We start from the raw sequence: 20677 nt of genomic DNA, 5'->3' as shown, positions 1-20677 counted from the left end.
TTCATTTTCATTCCTATTTATCTGTTTTGCTTTTTAAAATCCATGTGGCTGATTTAAGGTCACATGCCATTTTTGTTTTGCCTAAAAAGCTCAGGCAATTTACATGGAGTCCGATCATAGGAGGATACTTTGAAAAATTCACGGAAAAACAGAATAGAGGCTGGCGCCGTGGCTCACTAGGCTAATCCTCTGCCTTGCGGCGCCGGCACACCGGGTTCTAGTCCCGGTCGGGGTGCCAGATTCTGTCCCGGTTGCCCCTCTTCCAGAACAGCTCTCTGCTATGGCCCAGGGAAGGCAGTGGAGGATGGCCCAGGTGCTTGGGCCCTGCACCCCATGGGAGACCAGGAGAAGTACCTGGCTCCTGCCATTGGATCGGCGCGGTGCGCCGGCCACAGCGCGCTGGCCGCAGTGGCCATTGGAGGGTGAACCAACGGCAAAGGAAGACCTTTCTCTCTCTGTCTCTCTCTCTCTCTCTCACTGTCCACTCTGCCTGTCAAAAAAAAAAAAAAAAAAAAAGAATAGAAAGATGTTTATTTTGGTGCTGTTTTGAAATCTATGCGTATTTTTTCCTACTATGCATTTTTCGTGAACTTTTTGACTCCTCACGTGCATGGATTTCAACATGTTTTGCCCCCAAATAAACTTATTTTAATTCCATTTTCAGCAAAGCTTTTGAGGCCCCTCATCTGCCTGAGTATTTAAAGATGAAAATCGTGGCCAACTCTTGGTAGAGAGCACATAGACTGTTGGGTGTTAGGACCATCTTTTTCCTTCACCCTTCCCATGGAAACAGATATCCAGGAAAACAGGGGCACAGAGAGGTTGAGTGATTTGCCCAAGGTCACACAGCTGACCAGTGGCAGTGGCAGGCTTTGAACCCAGGCCACTTGAAAAGGTGCCACCTTGGTGAGCTGCGTGCCCATCCCCTCCCCACAGCCGGGGATACCTGTGGCAGCAGAGAGGCCATGGGCCTGCATTCTTGGCAGGAGGCCGAGGAGAAAGACAAAGGGTTCCTGTCAGCCCCTGGGGCCTTGGGCCAGGCAAGCGGGGAGGACAGGAGTGCCACAAAGAGGGCAAGGCAGGCTCCTGCCTGGGAATGGGTGGACATCCTGCCCTCCGCCAGGTTTTGCTCTTCGTAAGCCTCTGGGGGGAGCAGGAAGGCTGGGGCCAGTTCATGGAGGAGAGAAGGCCCTCTGTGCCCCAGGAAGAGAACACAGCAGCTGCATGGTCCTTAAGCCACCTCCAGAACACGACTCCTGCTGGGTTCAGGTTCCGGTCCCGGGGGTCAGGGACAGCATGGGGCACAGCTCGCCTGTGGGTCTCTGCAGGGACTCCTTCTCCCAGCCTGCCTGGCCACGTCTCTGTGGTCTCAGAGTCCAGATCTGCCGTCTGGGGCTGGCGAGGAGGCCTCGGGCATGAGTCCACCCCCCTCATACACCTGCAGAAGCCCTGCCTGCTCCCTGACCCCCACAGCCATCTTGCTGACAAACCTCCCTTGGGTAAACGTGGAAGCTGAGAGCCAGGAGTCGGCACAGCTGGAATCAAGACTCCCTGACTTTTCCTGAGACCTCGTCCTGCAAACACGGCCGAGGCTCTATGAGGAACCCTCGTCCAAGGTCTGGGGTGTCCTGGATGAACTGAAACAGCACAGTCAGTGCAAAGGGGGGGGCCTGAACCCCCTCTGCCCATTCTGAAAGGGCAGGACCTGAGAGCCCCGAATTCTGCTGAGACTAAGGGACAAAGGACACAGATACAAGGTGAATTGTGGCCTTGTAGTAACACAAGCACACTGGTGGTTAATTATAACATTGTAACACTGAGAAGTACAGGGTGATTCACTGTAACACTGCAATACCTCCAAGTACAGGACTCATTATGACATGGTAACACATCGAATTAATCACATAGTTAATCACAGGGTAATTAATTATGCCATTGTAACACTAAGAGACTCATTAAATGCTAGCAAGTCCTAAGATGGAATACTATGCAGCTACCAACAATTAGGGAAAGCTCTTTGCATATTGATATGAAATCATCTCTGAGATAAATTGTGAGGTAAGAAGGTGTGTGTCACATACTAACTTGGATACAAAATGGGAGAGAAAATAAAATATGCGTTTGTGTTTGCCTATGGGAACTAGAAGAGGATGTAAGAAACTAGTGCAGGAGATGGATGTGGGAGGAACTGGGTGGACGGCGTCCTGGTAGAAGCGAAGCTTTGCTTTCTGAACTTCTGGTAGTTTTAAATCTATTTGTTCATTTGAAAGGCAAGGGGAGAGTGGCGAGAGGCAGATGGGGAGAGAACACAAGAGAAATCTCGCATCTGCTGGTTTCCTACTCAAATACCTGCAAAAGCCAGGGCAGGGCGAGGCTGAAGCCAGGTCTCCCACGTCGGTGGCAGGAATCCAACACCTGAGCCATCACCTGATGCCTCCCAGGGTGTGCATTAGCAGGAAGCTGGCATTGGGAACAGAGCCAGGACTCAAACTCAGACGTTCCAATGTGGGACGTGGGTGTCCCAAGCAGCGTCTTCATTGCTGTGCCAACGACCTGCTCCCTTTGAGTGATTTTAGATGGTTTGAATGTCACCCATTAGATGGAGCTGTGTTGCCTGATCAGGAACTTAAATGGAAGACGCCAAATTGGCATTGTGAATGGCTGCCCATTAAGCTAACAGCAAGTGTTACCATGTTAACAGTGAGCGTTTATATCACTCATAAGCGTTATTGTATTGTGAGTGAGTGTTATTATGTTAATAGGTAGTGCATTAAAAATTTAACTCCTGTGGTTTCCATTCCTGTTATCTCCTTGACTATCACAGGGATGCCTTTGGGATTTGAAACCTGGCCCTCAGTGTCACAGAAGGAGGTTCCTTTGGGCACACTTGGAGCCCAGACGGAGAGGCTCCTGTCGGGCAAAGTGGAAAGGATCCCCCCATCCCCTGTGCCTCACAGCTGAGGGCAGGGCCAGCTTCCTGGGCAGGTGGGGCTCAGATTTAGCCTGCGCTTGGTTTCATGCTCTGGGGTCACTGTTGAAATTCTTAGTGAGTTGTGAATGAGGGGCTGGCTTTGCACTTTGCGTGGGTCCTGCCCAGTGTGCAGCTGGTCCTGCCGAGGGTGTGAGCTTCTTGGTGGGAGGGGGCATGGCCCCTGCCCTTGCAGCTGAAGGAGCTGGGGCTGAGGGACAGGGTCCAGGTGCTGGTCCTGCCTCTGCTACCCATTCACCCAGTGGTAAGGTTAGATTCATCCCCATTTTATAGATGAGACAAACTAAGGCTCAGAGAGGCCAAGTCACCTGCCCCTGGTCCACAACTCGTGGGCCTGGATGGCAGAGACCTTGGCTGGCCAGCCTTTCATCTGTGAGCTAAGCTCAGTCCCCACGTCTGGAGAACGGAGGCAGGGAGAGCAGCAGTCTGTGCGGAACCAGCTGACATCCAAATCCTGGAAAGGTCGTGGCACAGGTGCTTGGCACATGGCAAAGTAGCTCTCAGCCTCTGTGTGTTCATCTGGCAAGTGGTGGCCACAGCTTTAGGAACTGAATGACCCGGGCCAAGTGCTCCCTGCAGGGCACGGCACAGGTGGATGGGGAAGAGCCACACACAGGCGCTTCAACTCCACTGGCCCCCCTCCCACCCTGAGACACAGGAGTCAGGAAACCTGGGCGTCAGGAAGCCATGTGAGCTTTTGCTGCGACCATAGGTGCAGGCGGGAGTTGCCCTGGGAAAACCGGCATGCAGGGCATAGCGGTTGTGGGCGACCTCGTCGGGAGCTCCTGTTTCATGAAACAGCTTAGCAGACAAGCATGTGTGAGGGTGGCGGGGCCTCCCCTACGGGTGTGGCTATGTCCCTGTCACGGCTGCAGACATGGACCCAGCGTCCCTAATCACAAAATCCAAAACCTGAAGTGTGTCTTGAGTGCCGTGATGGCTTTGTTTCCTGCACAAAACTGTTTAAAAGTGGTGTACAGAGAGACCTTCCGGCCACGTGGATGAGGTTGTATGAATCGTTAGTGAATTTGTGTTTAGACCTGGGGTCCCCTCCTTAAGACATCTCATTATGCGCAAGCAAATATTCCCCAAACAAAAAGCAAGCACTTAGGGAAGGGGCAGGACTGACAACAGGAAGCATGACCCGGAGGCCTCACGGTTCCGGCCCTCTCTGGGGTGTTCTGCACACACCTGGAAGGCTGGACCCGTCCCCACTGCATGTCTGGGAAGCACAGTCCTGTGCCCAGTGGGGGCTTAGTGCCGCTTTGACATGTGGAAGCTGGTGGCCGTGGCCAGCCTGGGTCCCGCAGGACCCTCTGTCCAGAGATCCCCAGAAAGTCCAGCTCCCAGCAGCCAGCTGGCAGCCTTGTAATTCCCCTAGGGCTTTGTCTGGGGCGAGGAGCACGTGACCGACTCACCGGCCTCCCTTTTTTAGACCAGGGCCCTGGGAGCCCAGAGCGGCACCCCTCCTCCTCCCCCGACACAGCCCTAAGCAGTTAGGACATTTCTTATCGTCTGCATTCTTCCCCCAATCCTGGCTCCGTGGCCCTCCCCACCCGCGTTCCCCTCCTTCCTTCCTTCCACCCTCAGTGTGAATTTTCACTCCCAGTACAGCTGAGCCTCTTGTGAGTCTTTTCTCCCTTCTGGGCCAAGCTCACGGACAAGCAAACAAGCAGATGGACGGACCTATAGGCACACACACCGGGCAGGCCACCCCCTTGCCTGGCCCGGGGAGAGCGGCTCCATGGGCCTGATGGGAGCTGGCTGCTAGGGGATAAGGAGGATGCAGAGGAAGTGCTGGCCAAGGTCAAAGTGAGGAAGTGGCCACTGCAGGGAGGGGGGAGGTGGCCAGCTTGTCCTGTGTGACCCCAGGGGCAGGGGTGAAGCCAGCAATGAACCCAGCAGGTTGCTCAAGTTCAGTTTAGTTTAAAAAAAAAAGGGGGGGGAAGCGTTGCTAAGGATGGGATGAGATTTCCCTAAAGTGCCACTGGTGGGGCTGCACTGGCTCTCCTCTGACCCCAGAAGTTTCTCTCTTCAGTCACAGCAGCCACGGGCCGGGCCCTGTTAGCCTGAGCCGGGCTCGCGTATGCATGGAGTGGCCGGCCCCCTGGGACTCGCCTGGGACAGTCACGGCAGTGAACGGGGACCACTGCAGAGGGGACCTTACACACACACACACACACACACACACACACACACACACACACGGGAGGAGACACGGCGGCGAGGCTGGGCTGCAGCCCAGCTGGTTTCCTGTCCTGAGGGCGACTTAGCCTCTGCCGCCCGGAGCCCCTCCGCTCTCTGTCTGACCCGAGGGCGCAGACCCCTAGATCAGAAAGGCTTCCCAGCAGTGGCTCTCCGGATCCTGAAGTTTCCTCTCGTCTTCCACCAGCTTTGTTTCCCACAGAGGCCGGGGTGTGGAAAGCAGCAGGGGCCGGGATGGGGGGGGGGGGCATTTCCCAGCCAGACCCCTCCCTGGTCAAGGTCTGGGGAGAGGTGACAGCGTGGTGATGGGGTCAAGAGGGAGGGCAGCCTGGCCTTCCCTCCAGTGCCTGGGAACAGGGCGGGCTCTCATCCTCCACCCCCTGGCCACTGCCAGCCCTGCCAGCCCCTACGTCAGCTGCCTGGCCTGGAGCCAGGCAGTTCCAAGGGACCAGACCTGCCTGGCGGCCCCATGGCCCCTGTGCCTGGGACTGGCAGTCGGGCAGGGGGCTCCTAGGGCTGCTCGGGCCCCTGGGGTCTCTCAGGGGTACCCCTGGCTGGTGCGGCCTCTCCAGCCCCTCTGCTGGACCCAGGAGCCCGGCGTGTGTGGAGACTGCCCTGTCCAGAGGCGGGTGAGTTGGGTTTGCTAGGGCTCTCTGAGGTGGGGCTGGGGTGCATGAGACGCTGCCCACCTGCCAGCCCTGTGCACCTGTGGGGCTACAGGTGCCGGGCTGCAGGAACTAAAGGACAGGCAGGGTGCCTGGAGCTGTGGGCCTGGAGTCAGCACAGCCCAGGTTCAAATCCCACTTCAGCTGCTCCCCCACCGTGGAATCTTGGGTCCATGTCCTTGCTCCTCTTGCCTCAGTTTCCACTTATGAAAAATGGGAATGGAAATATCTGCCCTCGAAGGTTGGTTGTGCGTGAAGGCTCTGGGTCTGCAGTTGGGGTCTGATAAATGGCGGGTTGGTGCCGTCGCATGCAGCCTATTGGTTTCTGTTACTCTGAGCCCAGAGGTGCTCTCCAGGACCTGGTAACAGGCAGCGGGAGAGAAGCCATGCTGGGAGATGCTAAGGGAGGCCTATGTGGGTGGCAGGGACACAGCTATGGAGCCATCGCCACTGCTTCCCAGGATGTGCACGAGCAGGAAACAAAGCGGGAGCAGAGCTGGGACTGGAACCCAGGTGCGGGCGTCCCCAGTGGAGTCCGACCCGCGGTGCCGAGTGCCCACCCCCCTTCCTCCTTGTCGCTTGCTGCCTGCTCCGGGTGGGTTTGTGTTGAGTGCCAGGTGAGGCTGGGAGGGGTGAGGGGACTCTGCTGAGACACACTCCCCAAGCCGACCATCCTGCGAGGACGGGCCCTGGAGCACCCCGCTGGCTGGGCTCCCGGAGCTCCACTTGGCGGAAGGGCCCTGGGCTCTGAGCCACCTCCCGCCCCCAGCAGCCCTGCGGTGACCCCAGGCTGCTGACCCCACCCAGGCTGGCCAAGGGGAAGGGCGACTGGTGCTCAATCCCAGGGGACCTCCCTTCCGCCCGGCTGCCTGTTATCCCCCTCCCCCTTCCCCTCCCCGCCCCAGGCTGACTCCGTGCCACCCTTTCCCCCTTGCAGCCGCACCCTGGCACGCTTCTTTATGTATTTGTTGTTAATAAACTCAGTGTGTTCCTCGAGGGTGAGGACCAGTTCTAGACGCTTCCTCCACTCGCGTACTGAAAGAGCTGAGTACGTCTGGACCGGTGCAGTGCAACTGGGCATCTACAGGGTGTGTGTGGGTGCATCTCTACCCTGTGTGTCCGTCAGCCCAGGAGGCCGAGGCTGGGTGCGGGAGAGGAGTGAGTCCTGGAGTCCTGCCTGCCACACAGCAGGTGGTTATGGGTAACCGTACTGCATGGTCTAATCGAGACCGGCAACAAGAGGGGACGTGGGATGTTCTCATCACAGAGAGGTGGCAAAGGTTCGAGGTGATGGACACACACACACTCTCCTGTTAGCCGCTAGCTGGGTCGGGGTTAGTAGGAATGGGTTCGGGCCCTCTCGGCATTTGGCGACAAACCTGTGGTCCCAAGGCCCCTTCCTGCTTCTCCAGGGCGTCCGGGTCTCTGCCGTCACCATTCTTGCCCTTCCTGCAGTGTGGGGGAGTGAACCGTCGAACTCTGGGCTGGTGGCAGCATTCAAGGCTTTGCAGGGGGCTGTGCCAGGCAGTTTTGGTTGGGAGAACAGCCTTCAGGATTCTGAATGAGACTGAGGGGCCGTCCTTTGCCTGCAGCTGTGTTCATCTCCTGAGGAGCGTCTCAGACTTACCTGCCGTGTACGCTTGTCCTGGGGTGCGCCTACCTTTTCAGCATGGATCTTGCCTTGCGCACCTGTCAGGCTGCCCCTCTGCAGGCCTCGATGCTGTCTCTCCCCTCCCCCGGGCACGGAGACCCTGGGTCAGTGAGGACAGAGTTACCATGGAGACCAGGCTTCATCTGCAGCATCAGGGGCTCTGGTGAGAGATGGGCCTCAGTCTGGGGGCCAGCCTGGGGGGGCCCTCTCTGGTGATCTGGCTTTTACCCACGAAGACTCAATCATCTGAGAGTCCCTGCTCCTTGTTCCATCCAAGACTCTCCCTGCAGCATTGGCGGTTGCCATGGAAACAGCTCTGGAAGCAAACCTGTGCACGTGGGCTGAGGGAAAGTCCTCAAAAAAAAAAAAAAATTCAGGAGATTGCCAGGCCCCTCAGCTCTCCACGGGACCCCTGGTTCCTGGAGCCCCCGGTGACTGCCCCGACCCTCAGCTCCCCAGGCCCCCTCCTGCACCGCAGCCTCCTCATCGGCCGCCTATGCCAGGAGCCGGAGTCTCTTCAGACAGCTGGGTGCCCTTTGCCTGCGGCCACCCATGGCTCCCTGTTGCCCAGAGGATGAAGCAGGTGGCTTGCAGAGGGACTCAGTCTGAACCTCGTTTCTCTCCTCCGCCACCTCCCTCATCCCAGCACACACAGGCACACGCACACACACACGCACCCACACACACATGCACACACACACGTTATCAATCCTCTGCCTTTGCACACACAGTGCCTTCTCCCTCCACTGCTCCACCTGCCAAAGCCTGTGCACCCTTCAAGGTCCAGCTCCAATGCCACCTCCTCCAAGAAGCCCCTTTCTTTAGCTTCAAGCAGAGCCAGGGCCACAAACTCAGTGGCCACCAGGGCCAGGCAGGAGACTTGCAGCTGACAGTTCACGCCAGAGTTGAGGAGACAGACAGCAGGGCTGAGCGGGGACTGTGAGGGAGCCCGCCCTGCCTGTGGAGCAGGCCCAGTCGGACTCGTGTGCTGGACGCCTGGACTTCAGGTGACCAATCACACTGTGATCCCTGCCTTGCCACCTGCCCTGTGTGAGGCCGGGGACTGGGCCCTCTTCTCCGCACAGCTTCTGGAAGGTGTGTGGTGCTTAGCAGGTGCCCGCTGGCGACTGGCTCAGAGGATGGATGAACCCTCAGGTCTTTGCTGTTCTTGATGCTGCCCAGTGGGCCCCTGGCCCCAGGCCCTTTGCACAGCCCAGAAGTCTCTGCCACCAGAGAGCTGCACGTCTCCCCTCCCCCCACCAGGCACTCACTTGGACGTCACCTGCTCAGAAAGACTTCTCTACCTGAGCAAGCACACCCCTTCGTGATTCTGCCATGCCCCTCCCTCCGCTGTTCCAGTCATTGGGTTTTGCACTTCCCACGAACCAGGCACACTTCTAAACCGTCACCGATGTGGGCTCCATCTGGGGAAGGAGGAGGCATGCAATCGCCTCTACTTTCCGGACAAGGAAACAGGCACAGAGAGGGGTTGTGACTTTCCCAAGGCCACACAGCAGGCTGGGGCCAGAGCAGAGACCCAGATCCAGATGGTCTGGCTCCAGAGGTGTTTGCCTTCCTCATGGTGGGTTCACACGTGTGTCACTTCTTCATGGTGGGTTCACATGTGTATCACTGCTGGCGTCTGTCATGCAGCAGGGCCGTGTCTGGAGGTGTGCCCAGTCGCCAGATTGAGGCTTGGCGCATAATAGGTGCTTAATAAATCCTTCTCGGCAGGACGGAGGAAGGGAGAGAGGAGGATCAGAGAGTTGGAAGGAAGGCTCCCTGGCCCGCTGAGCTCAGCCCGAGGACGTCAAGGCCAAGCTCCACATCGGAAGCTTCCCAGCCTCTCGGAGGGCTTGAGTCAGCCTGCCCGGACCGGCCCGCCCTGCCCTCCCCTCCCCCTCCAATAGAAGCTCTGTTTTCTGACCTCTCCCAGGCGAAGGTGCCAAACCGCGCTCCTGGCTCCCGGGGCCCATGCTGAGCGCACTTCCTCCTGAGACAGGAGCCGCGGAGACAGGAAGTCTTCCCAAGGAGGTGGCCTGGAGCGGAGGCGCTGCCGCGATGGGCCCTGGCGGGGCTGCTCCGGCCAGATGTGCGGAGCGCCTGGGCGGGCGGACGGAACACGAGGAGAGCCTGGGAGGGGGCCTGTCCCCTGCCAAGTTCTCCTTGGCTCCTGACAGCGTGACTCCACCGAGGGAGCCGTGGAGACGCTTTCCAAGGTCCTATCCCCCGGGGGAAACCATCCTTTCCTGTGACACGGTGCAGCGACCGTGATGTGACAAGCTCGTCACCAGCCTGTTTCATCGAACCCTCCCGACTCCCTGCGCCGCATGAGTCGCCTGAGGCTCAGAGACGTGCAGGAGCCTGTTCAGGGTCACACAGCCAGGATGCGCGGGAGTTGGGGTCTGTGACACGCTTCGGGCTCCATCCAGGGAGCAGGGGCTGGAAGCCCGGCCTGGAGCTCCCCACTTGACCCGTTACTCAAAAATTACTACGTTTGTCAGTTTTCTCATCTGTGAAGTGGGCATGAAGGGGAGTTGACGCGTGTACAACCCGGGATGTTTTGCTGGGAGGACTACATTGTGCAGGGCCTACATTGTCACAGGATGCCGGGGACTGTCCAGGCACCCCGAGTGGCAGCTGAGGCTCAGAGAAGGGGCCAGAGGTCACGCAGCCCTAGCGCCTGCACTGGCAGAGGTGACCAGGGAGGACCATAGCTTGGTTCCAAGCGAGAGACTTTAATAAAGGGTGGAAGTGTTTCTCCGAGGCTCTGGGCCACAATGCGGGACCTGAGCCAGGGCGGGGATGGCACAGACCACGGCTGCCTCACCTGCCCAGCGCAGCCCTGTCTGGGAGCAGCCTGGTCCCAGCCCCCACTTGCTCCCGGACACCATCGGGGCTCATCTCGGAGTATACGGGGACACAGCCATCTGCTTTGCTTGGGGTCAGGCCGTTGCGCTTGGCATTGTGGGATTGGGGGGGGGGCTGGCACGGTCTGAACTTTCGACACAGACATCTGCTGAGCACCCTCAGGCGCCCGGCACGGTGTCCACCTCCGAGGGAGGTAACAGTGTCAGGCCCATTTCACAGATGAGGCTCAGAGAAGAGAGGTGATCTGGTCTCGCAGCCTGGTCCGGCTGACGCCGTGGTGTGGGACGACAGTCACCGTGCAGCCTGGGCTGCGGCGTGAGCCTCAGGCAACCTGGTCGCAGTCAGCAAGGCCCCCAGTGGCAGGGCTCTAGGGAGGGGGTGGCAAAGTGACCTTGATCCTCTGGACAGGGGATCTTAGAGATGCAGGGGGTCTCAAAAGACAGCTTTATGCTGACGTCCCCTCCCCAATTTCCTGAAATGCAAGTTCCATTGTTGCTATTTCATGGGCAATGAGACCACAGCTCAGAGAGGCAAAGCAGTTTGCCCAGGACCACACAGCATGGAGCTGAGTGGCACTGTCATTTTATCAGCCCCCAGCGCAGAGCTGGGAGCAGACACCGGGCCCAATCCATGATGGATTTTTTTAAAGACGAAAGGGAACTTTTGAGATTGTCAACTCTAACCACTTTCTTTTATCTCCAGGGAAACAGGCCAGAGATGTTTCTAAGAACATCTGCTAAGTAGGGGCTGTGAGAGATGTAAGAAGGGGCCTGGATTCCTATTTTTTTTTAGATGCTTTTATTTGAAAGGCAGAGTGACAGAGAGAGAGAGAGAGAGAGGAGAGAGATCTTCCATCCACTCATTCACTTCCCCAAGTGACCTCAACAGCCGATGCTGGGCTGGGTTGAAGCCTGCGGCCAGGAACTCCATCTGGGACTCCCACGTGGGTTACCTGAGCCCAAGCACTTGGCCCATCCTCCACTGCTTTCCCAGGCCCATCAGCAGGGAGCTGGATCAGAAGTAGGGCAGCTGGGACTCGAACCGGTGCCCGTATAGGATGCCAGGACTGTAGGCAGCAGCTTAACCTGCTGTGCCACAGCGCTGGCCCCAAGATCCTTAATCTGAGTGTAAACATTGCCTCTGTCGCTCACTGTCCTCCTGGCCTCTGGGAGGACGCTAACCCTTGCTGGACCTAAGCTTCCTCAACTGCAACAGAGCCATCATCAAGGCCACTGTCCCGTGGGTCTTGGGTTCGAATGACGCACACAAGGTGTGCAATAAAACATTACTGTTAACACAAGGGGTCTCCCCAAAGTGCATAGAAAATGGAAGAGCTATGTGTGGGTCTCAGCATTTGGGCACCCAAAGCAACTTCTCTTTTAATTCCATTTTCCATGAACTTTCTGAAGCCCCATGGTATTGCTGACCCTGACCTTTGCACCCAGTTCAAGGGTCCCTGGAGGGTGGCCTGCTGGGCCTCCTACCCACGGCCAGGGCCCTGGTGTGGGACGGAGGGGCTGGCGAGCTGCTTTTCTCATTGGTTTGTTGGAGCAGCCGGGAAGGAAGGAGTGCATGGTGAGGGTTAAGGTCAAGCCCCCAGGAGCAGAGGAGACTGGGGTCTCCATTCTCTGCTCTGCTCTCCCATAAGCATGCGCGGCACTGCTGGCTGCCACCTCCCGGCTATCTCCAGTCACCAGGGAGGAGACACGATGCTCGGGGCCCATATTAGCTTCAGCTGCCCTGCAGGGCTGGGAATGGGCTGTTCTGGCCTGGGTTAGGAGGGTAAGGGCTGGGCTCCCAGCCTCTCAGGGGGCCTCAGCTGCCCACGCTCTGAGCAGCACCCTGGACGCGTGCCCTAGGCTGGCTCCCAGCGTGGGGCGAAGTCAGCCACCCCTGCAGCCTTCTCAGACCACATCCTGAACGGTCCCCGTCAGCGCCCCGAGGAGCGCTGTGTACACAGCTCGGGGACCCGTAGCAGGGGTGGGCTCGGGGCTGACTCAGGGGATTAGCGGAGTCTGGAGCTGGGCGTCCCAGGCTCCCGGGGACGTAAGCAAAGGAGGACATTTGTTTATCGGCCACCTCCAGGGCTGAGCGGTGTTTAGGGTAAGGCACGGGCTGTCTGGTGGCCTTGGGTGCGGGCTGGGAGGCTGTGGGGACCAACTGCTGGGGGCCGGCATGGCTTTCTGGGCCAGAGGAGAGACGCCCGCACGCCCGCCAGCATGCTCTGGGGGGGCTCTGCAGCTGGGCCTAACTCGGCAGGACCTGCAGCCCTAGGACGCTGAGGTGCTGGGGAGCTGCCGAGGTTTTAACCAGGGAGGGATGCGGCTCCGCTTGCGCTTTGTCCACCAGGTGGACAATGAAATAGGAGTGGAAGCCAGAGTCTGGTTAGGAGCCAGGTGTAGCCACAAAGGCAGGCAGAATTGAGGGCTGTGGAGGAGCCGCAGTGGGCAGGGCCTGTGGGCAGACATGGGCTGAGGACCACGGGACGTGTGTTTCCTGAGTCAGGGTCCCGGCAGGAAACGGACAACCCACTCAGACAGGGAGCGTTTGTGAGCACATCTGAGCGCATTTTAAGGTTTAACAAACACGGAGCAGTCACACATGGGTTTGGGGCGCAGCGGGTATTTCAGCGCTTTCCGACAAGGTGATTGATGGGAGCCTGGGCCTCCCAGAGGGGTGGACGGAGTAAGGGACCCCACAGCGCTCCACACACGGCAGGCTAGGGGTGACCAACCCCGGAGACCCTGCAGGGCACACCTGAAGAGTGCACATCTGGCCCTCCTGCCGGAAACTCTCATTGGTCAAACTGGAGGTCAGAGGGCAAGGGACCCGGGGGGTCTTCAGTCTGTGGCAGCCAAGCAGGGAGAGGGGTGGATCTGGGGCCAGAGCTGCTGGGGGAGGGGAGATGCTTTGAAGGCTCGGTGTGGGGTGGGGAGGATGCCAGCAGCCGCGGGGAGATTTTAGGGGTCCCCAGGACCTTCTGGCTGTGCAGGAGCGGGGCTCATGCGGTCCTGAGCCCAGACAAGGCAAAGGGGGCCTCCCGCTCTGCTGGGTGACTCAGCCTGCGCGTGGGCGTGCAGCTCGGGAGGAAACTCTCCCCGACGCAGCTAATTCCGTCCCGGGGCTGGCAGCCAGGCCTGCGGCTGGAGCATCTGCAGGCGCCGTGCGGTTCCAGGCCTCGGGGATGCAGGGCTCCAGCCCCTGAGGGGCCCCTGGGGGCCCCCAGAGTCGCGAGAGGCCCGTTGTCTCCACGTGGGAGGACGCGGGCACAGCCGTCAGGACCCGTCCTTGTCCAGCGGCTGCTGAGGAGGAGCATTGTCAAGGGCCCCAGAGGCACCTGGCAGCCCCCTGACATTTCAGCCACTGGCGGAAGCCATGTCGGGGCTTTGAGGTGAGAGTCCTTGGTTCAAATCCCGAGCTGATACTTAAAGGCTGTGTGATCCTGGGCTGCTCACTCCCCCTCTCTGAGCCTCTGTTTGCAAATCGGTGCAGTGAGGACGCGGATCCTGCTGGGGCGTAGGTTCCAGGCTGCAAGCCCCTTTTCTCCATCTCCAGGCCTCGGTTTCCCCAGCTAAACACAGGGTGCTCTCTGAGAGGCCTCCCATGCCCTCAGAGGCTTTCTTTGCAGGCTGAGAGCGGAAGGAGGTGTCCAGGCCACCCAGCCAGACAGTCAGGGTGGGCCTTGGAGGAGGTGGGAGATGCAAGCAGGAGCTGGGCCAAGCAGGGCCATGTGCAGACAGAAGGAAGGGCTCCCAGTCTCCCCATGGGCTCTCACGCCCACGGGCTCTGATAAGGCCCCTGTATTTGGCCCTGGGTCCAGCCGTGGGGAGTAGGTTTGCTGCAGCCTACAAGGGGAGACACAGCGGCTGGGAGAGTGGCCACTGGCAACGCGGGCTGGCGGGGCGCACAGGTGAGTGATGTCACTGGTGCAGTAGGGGAGAAGAGGCAGGAGATGGGAGGGGGGCATACAGAGCGAGACTACAGAGACTGGGAGGGAGAGACGGAGGCAGAGGCCGGCAGAGCAGGCAGTGAGAGGAGCAGAAAGGGAGCGAGGCACTGCAGGCGTGGTGCACTCATTTAACAGAGGCACAGGCAGTGACGGGAGCGGAAGCAGAGGCAACCATCTGCTGCCCAGATGACCTGCGGCCCCGCTGTCCTCTGAGCCCCCAGGGACCCCAGCCAGCTGGGAGCTCCAGCAGGAAGCAGCTGGAGGAGATGGGCTTAAATCCCTGTGCTGCCGCTGAGCAGGCAGAGGTGAGGTGAGACCCCAGGCAAGATGCCTGCTCTCTCTACCCCAGCCCCCAGCATCGCCTTGGGAGTATGCGGCCCGTGGCACTGGCCTTGCTGTGGGCTGCCGTATCCCAGCATCCAGGCCGTGCCTGGCCGGAAGCCTCCACACCCTGGGAGGCAGGCGGAGGGGATCCACTCCACAGAGCTCCTGCTGCAGGGGCAGCCATCACACGCTCTTCCCAGACCACCACCCAGGGGCCCAGGGGCTTGGGAGAGGCAAGCACTGGCGGCCTAGAGCCTCCGCCTGCCCCGTCTGAAGATTTACCCTTGAACCCTCATGGTAGGTTCCACTGGGACAGGGGCCAAAGGATTCTGGAAGGTTCCAAGGGGGCGAGGAAGGAGCGTGGGTCAGGCTATGCACAGGCTTAGAGTTTGCTCTGGGTTTGCTCCCCTGTCCAGCAGGGCTGACACCGTCGCCTCCCTGAGCTACCTGTGTGACCTGGGCCCATGGCTGGCTCTCTCTGTGGCCCGGCTTCCGCCTTTTTAACAGTGCCTAGGACAGGGGTGGGATTGCTTGTTTAACACAGTTTAAGCCAACGGCCTCCACCTGAGGTCCTGTTCTCTGCACCCAGAGGAGCCATATGTGCCCCCTGTCCTGCGGTGGGGGTGTGGGCAGGACTCGGCCATCTGCCTGGTGACCGACCCGGCCCTGGCACGGGCTGGACTCGCTCAGGAGGTACCGCGGCCCTGCACAGCCGCTTCTACCTGAGCCGGAGCTCTTACTTCCCTTGGTGCCTCCAAGTCCAAGTTCATTTCCTACTCAACAGAGGACTGCGGACTGGGGCTCTGGAGGCTGCTGGTTTGGCCTTGTGCCTGCCCAGTGTGGCTTGGTCAAGGATTCAGTGACCCAGGCCTTGGGCTGGGCAGCACCCAAGGATGAACCCTGGGCACAAATCTGGGGTGTTTGTTTGTTTGGGGTTTCTCTGGCCCTCTGCGAGGAGGCAGAGCTGACATAATTACGCCTCTGTCCAGCCGCACTGCCACCATCGTCCTCCGGTTTTCTCTCCTCACTGCCTTCCCATTTCCTCCCCTCCCTGCCCTACCCCCCACCGGGCCACACTGATCCGTTCCCAAGCACCCCAGCGGGGGTCTCGCGTGGCTGCTCTCAGGCATCTGCTTCCCATGTGCTCCGGCGTTCGTGGGGGCCACAGCCCCTTCAGTGCTCAGGTTGCCCCACTCTGGTGTGTGGACACTGGACCAGCTGCTGCTTCTTAGAGCCCATCTCACCCAGCCCCTCTCCTACCATGGACGCTCAGGGCCTCCAGCCTTCCGCTGATGCGCCTCTGTCATGCACCTGTGCCGTGCGTGCCTGGGTCCTGACTCCCTGTGAGGTCTTCTTGGCAGACAGCTGGCACCTGCGGCTCTGTGGGCAGACTGATCTCAGAGGCCAGCAGCACCTGAGGCCGGGTGGAGGGATGCAGGCACCCAGCCTCGTGGATGCAGCCAGCAATTCCCAGAGCGCTCACTCGGTGGGCGTGAGCCTTGGCCGCCCTCTGGGGGACTCTGTCGGATGCTGCCCCTTGTGTGGCCACTCCCCTTCCCAATCCTACTTCTACACTCCCTTACTGATTTTTCTTGGAAGCTTTCCTCAAATCGCTTTGTGGGATTCCTCATTTGAGGGTTTGCTTCTGGAAAAAGAAGACACATCCCACGCAAGTTGCATGTAGATATTTTCTCTGCACAGTTCTCTGTGGGGCTGTGGGCACTGCCTGGGAGTCTTCGCTCTGCAGTGGCCATGGGGGCTTACAGAAGCCTGAAGAGAGCTCCCTGTGCCCCCGCCTGGCCAAGCGGGGAAGGGCCTAGCGTTCTAGTTCTGGCCACAGCCTGTGGGGGCAGAGTGTTATCTTGTCATGCTTTTGCATGTCTTTGATCTCCAGTGTGTCCCACGTCTGGGTCTGGTTTCCTTCCTGTGAATCGCCTGTTCCTGCTGCCAACCCATTTTCCTGTTGTAGTTGCTCTTTTTGGATTTGCAGGAAGGAGTTCCTAGACGGCAATGTTGGGTTTGTGGATTCTAAATGTCTTCCTCCAGTGGAGGCAGGGAGTGTGTATATGTGTGTGAGTGTGCCTGCCTGTGTGTGTGTGCATGCCTGTGTGTGCCCTGTGAGTTTGTATATGTATGCACTTCTGTGTGAGTGTGCCTGTGTTTGTGCGCACCTCTGTGTGTGTGCACCTGTGTTTGTGTGCACACCTCTGTGTGTGTATGCACCTATGTGTGCACATTGTGTGTGTGCACCTCTGTGAGTGTGTGCACTCCGTGTGTGTGCGTACTCCGTGCGTGTGTGTGCACCTGTATGTGTGTACTCCGTGTATGTGTGTGTGCACCTCTGTGTGTGTGCACCTGTGTGTGTGTGTGTGTGTGTGTATGCCTGCAGTGCATGCCTCTGTCCTCCAGACTGGGGTGGACAACGTGGTCTCTGATAAAAGTGACCCCCACGTGTGCCGCAGACCTCAGCCAGACTGTCCTGGAAAATGGAGCAGGTGGATTCCTTGAGGGGTCAGCAAAGTGGAGTGACACAGAGGGTGTCCCTGCAGGGTGGGGCTGGGGGTGCGCACCAGGAAGGGTGTGAATAGACGCCGAAAACTGTGTGCTGCTTTCCAGAGCTCCAGGTGGCTAAAAGCAGGTCGTGCAGCCATGCTGCCTGGTTGGGAATCCCTCACTGACTGTGACGTCAGCCGCACTCTCACCTTCGCCACGGGAGGAGTCCTGGAGGTGACCAGAGATGGATGAGCTGATGCAGTTAAGGGCCTCGTGGCATTTGGACTCCTGGGCATACTCAGTCAATTATTGTTCATCACAAGGGGCAGGAACCAATAGAAAGTGTTACTAGGCGGAGACCCGAGGTGCATCCCAAGCCCAGTCAGACACCTGCAGAGCACGCGTGGACTCCTTAGGGAGTTGCTGCCTTTGACCTGCACACGTGCCTCTGAGCCACATCAGAAAGGCAATGTGTCCATCTGTAGCTCTCGGGTGACCAAGAATGGGGAAGAAACCCAACTCCCCGCAGGGGAAGCAATGTTGTTCCTCACCCCTAATTCTCAGGGCATTTCTCGCTCTCAGGGCTATGTCACTGAGGAGGGATTAATTACGCAGCGTCGCAGGTGTGACTTTTGGGGGGTCATTGCCCTTGGAGATCTGGAGGGGAAGATAAAGGTGGCCTGGGAAGGCAGACCCCTGGGGGGCTGGGCTCCATAGGATCTGAGGATTGCGGGGCTCTTGGTGGGACTGGGGGCTGCTAGCCCTGCAGGGGGAGCCAGTGAGCCTTTTAATCTGGGAACCTCTGAAGTCCTGTAGCCTCAGGCAAGGGGCTTCCCCTCTCTGAACCTAGGTCTCCCCCTCGCCTGTGCTCTGGGCCTGCGCACTGGCGTTATCCTCACAAGGCCGTCAGTAGCCGCGCACGGGGTCTCGCGTGGCACGGTGTTTGCACAGCACGAGCCCCCAAGTAGGTGTTAGCTGTGTGCAGACCCAAACGGCATAAGCGAGTTTCAGACAGCTTCAGGCAGCTTGTGGGAAACGAAATTAAGTGGCAAGCTTATTTCAGTGCCAAAAAGAAAATGTTAAAATCCGTGCTTACGAGATGAGCTCAAGGAAAACGCATATGGTGAAAAAGCTAGGCATGGCTTTCGCAAACACTCGCAGCTAAACAAACGGAAGAATCCTCTCTGCCCACAAACTTTTGGAAGTAGCCTCGTGTAGAGTGACACATGCTGCTTCCCCCAGAAGTAGGAAGCCGCTTCCTGGCCGTGGAGGTTTTCAGGAACAGGAGTCGCTAGAACTCTCCAGCTTTTGGAAATCGGGAATCAGCAAAGGGCCGGCGGTCATTTCACAGCACACGAGGCAGGTGTCTTATTTCTACTGCAGGGAGGAGGAGCCCGGAGCTGAGACAAGCAACATCTCTAGTGGTGCCTTGCTGACCTGCCTCTGAACCCAGGGCTGGACAGGCAATAGGGCGGGACGCAGTGGTCCTCGGGACACCCTGGCCTCTGCCCACCCGTGCCGGCCACGGCCATCATAGGAGTGAGTAGAGAGCAGACGCCGGAGAAATCACCGTGATACCCATAGCGACAACAGTGCTGGCCTCATCCCAGGCCCCGCTGCGTGTTCTCGTGGTCTCTGCGCAGACTCTGTCACCTGTTGTGAGTCCCCGGATGCAGGCTCTAATGACACTTTCCGTAGCATTTGCATCTACGAGGTGCTGTGAGTCAGCTAGGGGGGCTGTGAGGCGTATGGGAGGCCGCATTCCTCCTAGAAGGGACTTGGGCGCCTGCAGATTTCTGCACCTGCAGGGGTGGGGGCGGGGTTGTCCTGGAACCGGTCTCCTGTGGACACGGAGGGGTGAGTGTCCTTGACACGGCCGCTTTGCAAGGTAGGGACTGTTATCCTCATGCCCATTTTACAGGTGAGGCAGCTGTGGTGCAGAGAAAGTAACTCTCTTGCCCAAGGTCCCGGGGCAGGGGGGTCCTGCAGACCCAGGAGCTGCTCACAGGCAGCTTGCTGGACCCCAGGGGCCGCTGTTCTGCCTGGGCTGTGAGCCACACGGGGCTCAGGACAGGAAGGAAAGGGCAGGAGCTAAGGGCAAACTTGGGGCCCATCTGTATCTTTCCATGCAGGGGCCCAGAGGCCCTGGGGGGGTGCGCACCAGCGGGGGATGCTGACGTATTCAGTCCCAGAGGGATGAACTGTGAGGGGTGGACAGACAGACACACCCAGAGGATGTCAGAGCCACCCGGTCCCTGCCCAGCTTGGCAGAGGCTCAAAGACACAAAGATGTGGCCTCTGACCCTGAGCTGCCTCCAGCCGGCTGGAGGACAGACATGACGCTATCTGTGTACGGCCATGTCTCTGCAGACACCATGCAAAGTGCTCCTTCTGGGGACCAGCCAGCCAGCCCAGTGCTGCCAAGGAGGGCTGCAGGGCTGGAGAGACAGCAGGCAGGTCCTCCCTCCCCCTTCCTAACGCCTGTCCTGTAGACTCAGAGGCAAAGTGGACAGTGTGGCGCAGCAGGTTAAACCGCTGCTCGGGAGGCCCACACCCCATGCTGCGGCGCCTGGGTTAGGTCCCACCGCCTACAGTCCAGCTTCTGCTCATGTGGACCCTGGGAGGCAGCAGATGATGGCTCAAGCACTTGGGGCCCTGCTACCCCATATGGGAGACCGGGATGGAGTTCCAGGCTCCTGGGTGTGGCCTGGCCCGACCCCAGCTGCTATGGGCATTTGGAGAGTGAAGCACAGTTTGGCAGATTTGTCTGTCTGTTGGTCTGTCTCTCTCTGCTGCTCTTTCAAATAAATAAAAATAGATAAATATTAAAAAGCAAAGCTCAGATGCCACCTGCCCCCTGGAGCCTCGGGGCCCAGGCTGGGTGCCAGCCCCTCCCCTGGGCTTCTCAGGACATCTGAGCTTGTCCTGCCCCAGCCCTCGCTGTGAGCTCCTTGTGGGAGGGGACCAGAGCAAAGCCATTCCCTCAGTCCTGGGGCTGCACAGCCTGGCCCAGAGCGTGTGGATGCAGCCGTTTCTTCCTCGAGGACACGCTTGGTGGTGGTCGTCAGCTTGGACAGATCATGATTTGGGGGACAGTGTGGGATGACGGTTACAAGACCAGGATCTGCAGATCTGGCTCAAACCCGGGCTGTCCTTCCCTGTGCCTGTGTGCTTGGTGAAGGGTCTTTATTCGGTACAAGTTATTTATTTATGTATTTGAAAGGCAGAGCTAGAGAGGGAGAGACAAAGAGAGAGAGAGATCTTCCATCTGCTGGTTCACTCCCCAGATGGCTGCAACAGCCTTGGACTAGGCCAGAATCAAAGAGCTGCCTTGAGCTGAGCCATCGATGCAGCTTCAAGGGGCTCCACCACTTCCCAGCTCCTCCAGCTTCTGTCTCCTTCTCTGTGAACTGGAAATAGTGACAGTGGAGTGTGTGTATGCGTGTGCGTGTGCGTGTGTGTGTGTGCATGTGTGTGTGTGGCGCTGAGCCCACTCAACTCTCTGGTTCTTGAACCTGGACCCAACCACT

The 20677-nt window shown here is 58.8% G+C and overlaps 1 protein-coding gene across 4 annotated transcripts in view; it reads left to right on the top strand.

The window, feature by feature from the left end:
- The window catches only part of CMKLR1 (chemerin chemokine-like receptor 1), a 63062-nt gene that overhangs the window by 11715 nt on the left and 30670 nt on the right, over positions 1–20677 (top strand). Inside the window, exon 1 of one of the 4 annotated variants that reach the window (XM_008249346.4) lies at positions 5665–5823. The exons of the other annotated variants lie outside the window; for them this stretch is intronic. The gene's annotated coding sequence lies outside the window, so the exon portion shown is untranslated. Of the gene's footprint in view, positions 1–5664; positions 5824–20677 lie in introns of those variants that run through there. 4 annotated transcript variants of the gene reach the window in all.

Source organism: Oryctolagus cuniculus, chromosome 21, assembly GCF_051225735.1.
Source record: "Oryctolagus cuniculus isolate XC-2025 breed Fujian yellow rabbit chromosome 21, ASM5122573v1, whole genome shotgun sequence".
Lineage (NCBI taxonomy): Eukaryota > Metazoa > Chordata > Mammalia > Lagomorpha > Leporidae > Oryctolagus > Oryctolagus cuniculus.
This window is presented reverse-complemented; position numbering and strand designations above follow the sequence as displayed.